Below are 3,367 nucleotides of genomic sequence, written 5' to 3'. Positions count from 1 at the left end.
AAAAACTTGGTATTTAATGAGAATGAATGAAAGAAGTAATAGTAAATGTAAAATAAATCTCACAAAACGTATTATCAGTATAATAACAATAAAAATAATTTTCACAATTTACTGTAATAATACACGCAACGCAGCAGCATACACATACATACACATGAAAAGAAACAATGTAAAGTATCTTACATGGTTCCATAAATTGTTCAGAAATTCTTGGACCGTATATATGCCAAGCGATGAAAATCAGGGCCACCGTACTAATAAATGTGAACGAAAAAACTTTTAATAATTGTAATTGAAAATCGTCGAACGCTAACAAGGCTACAAATTCATGAAAACAATCAGAGAACTTTTTTCGGAGTTCATCGGTAACAACAAAATTAGTAGAATCAAACGTTAACCCAAAAGTGTTAGATACTAAATCCACTAAGCCATATGTCAGTTTATTGATTGTCTCCATCAAATACTCTATCCACGTCCATGAATTTTCATGTAGACTATTCATTACATGTGAAAACTATTAATTGGATTAGTAAAACGCACACTTTGCTCACCACTTTGTTACGTCACATTAACATATCACAATTCGATATTTTCAACACCGTTGAAACCACGACTCATTCCCATCTTCAAAGCATAGATCTTAAAAATAATGAAGTACTAGGTAGTCCACGGGAAAAATTGCATATATAAACGTAAGAATCACATGTTACATGTAGTCGAAATAGCAGTCTACCTTATTTGACCACCTGAGGGCAGAGATGGATAGATATTGTTGCGGTCCCCGCTCATGTCACGTAGCGGTGTATGTCATAAGCTTTACAGGCGCGAAGTTTGAATCGAATAACACATGTAATAGGAAAGGAGGGTAAAGGTGAAGTTGACACTGATTTGAAGAAGTGTGAAATCTGTTAGAGATCCTTTTAATAAATGCATTTCAAGATTATAAAATAATCAATATTCACTTAGAAACGAATGTTTAAACATTTGCCAGTTGCCTTCGCCTCCTATCCTAACGCTCAGAATCATTGCAAATACGTAAATCGCTCGTTATCAATAACCGGGAAGAAACGCATCAACGAATCAGGTTAAATCTTAGAAATTAATAATTATAAGATTGGTCAGTAGTAACTAAGGACATTTTGTAATTAAACAAAATGATATACGAAGGGAAATGAAAAGACATTCCATTCCACCGACAACGTTGTAATAGAAAGGACGTATAAAAATTACTTTATCAATTAAATTTGTTTTCCTTTAAAATTAGTTAAAAATCGTTTATTTAAATAGTTTAAATATAGTTTTCAAAGTTTTAATTTAAATCTTTATTGTTCTTTATTATTATCGTTATAATTTCCTTTTTATTCAAAAGTATCTATAAAACTAACGTGTTTCAAACTTTAATTACTTTGAGACTCAGGATTTCCTGAGGGCCCACGCAACAAAATTGGTGACAGCGGTGGGATGGAATGTCTTTTCATTTCCCTTCGTATATCATTTTGTTTAATTACAAAATGTCCTTAGTTACTACTGACCAATCCTATAATTATTAATTTCTAAGATTTAACCTGATTCGTTGATGCGTTTCTTCCCGGTTATTGATAACGAGCGATTTACGTATTTGCAATGATTCTGAGCGTTAAGATAGGAGGCGAAGGCAACTGGCAAATGTTTAAACATTCGTTTCTAAGTGAATATTGAGTATGTTATAATCTTGAAATGCATTTATTAAAAGGATCTCTAACAGATTTCACACTTCTTCAAATCAGTGTCAACTTCACCTTTACCCTCCTTTCCTATTACATGTGTTATTCGATTCAAACTTCGCGCCTGTGAAGCTTATGACATACACCGCTACGTGACATGAGCGGGGACCGCAACAAAATTATCATACAAGACTTTGATTGGTGATTCTTACAAAGTGAAGGTAGATTCGGCAGCTATATAAGAATCAACGAATCAAAGTCGCTATGATTTTACACTTTTTATCCATCTCTGCCTGAAGATCACCCCGGGCCAGTGATGGGTAAATCCCCATAAAACCAAGTTATTTACGTTATGTGTAAATTACACGTAAATTACATGTAAATTACATAAGTAACGTAATTTTAACATAACCAAAGTCATAAAATAAATCTATTCGATCATAACCTAAATAAAGTATTGTAACATAAAAGAAAATAAATTTGAAAAGAATTATTTAAAGTGAATTTTTAGATGGTTTTGAGTTGTTTTCTATTGTTAAGCATTAAAGTTATTATCATTGAATATTTTATGTTGCAACTATAATAACAAACAATGGAAGGTAATAATATTTTTAATTTACTATAAACACTGATCGGTGTCTGTATATATGGATACGGGATGGGGACTTCTGAGCCATAGACATATACATATAATAGACTACGCGGTCTTATGGTAGAGATGAAGCGAGTGAATGGTGGTGAATGGGATCTCTCGCCGCGGCCGTGGTGGAAGCCATGGTTCGCGACGAGAGGTCTTGGGGCGCCGTGGCCTCTTTTTGTGAGCAAGTCCTCACACTCCTCACACCGTACCTTCAAAATGCAGCAACTCCATATACCCCATCCCGTATCCATGTGTTTATACATATCAGTGACTATAAATTACCTATATATAATTATTGACAAGGAGGTATAAAAATTCCATCTCACCTATGCAAAGAATTTTTATGTTCTGTCTACAAAATATGTGAAATTATTAAAATTATAGTTGTTTTATTGTTTTTAGAAAATCTAGAACAAGGTGACTTTAATGCTGAAGAAATTGATAAATTGGCTGTGTTCAGAAGACACACCGTTGCGCAACCGTTGAGTGATTTCACTAGATTTCACTCTGAACGCTACACCCTATTGGATGAGCGGAAGCAAATCTAGTGAAATCACTCAACGGTTATGCAACGGTGTGTCTTCTGAAGCAGCCAATGGTGATATACCGTATTCAGTTATACAGATCCGTGGCTGTTTCCACTCTATCCTATCCAATCCACGGGTGTACAACTCAGAGGTTTTTCTTGGTCGATTTGCAGCGCCATTAGTGATAAGGGCCGGTACTAAAACGAGTGCCGGATATCCGGGACGCGTTTGAATTTCGGAACGATTTATAATAGACGAGACAGTGAATGACTGGCGGTTACTGTATGAGATCGTGTATGATAAATTTGAGTTGTAATAAATTTGATATTAGGTGTTCGCAATTTTAAATGTGTTTATTAAATTTATTACATAATATACGTATATTATGTAATAAATTTAATAAACATGTTTAAAACTGCAAACAACTAACATTATATTTATTATAACAAATTTATCACACACGATCCCATACAGTAACCGCCAGTCACTCACTGTCA

The sequence above is a fragment of the Dufourea novaeangliae genome, unplaced genomic scaffold, assembly GCF_001272555.1.
Source record: "Dufourea novaeangliae isolate 0120121106 unplaced genomic scaffold, ASM127255v1 scaffold87, whole genome shotgun sequence".
Taxonomy (NCBI): Eukaryota; Metazoa; Arthropoda; class Insecta; order Hymenoptera; family Halictidae; genus Dufourea; species Dufourea novaeangliae.
Note: the sequence above shows the minus strand (reverse complement) of the source record.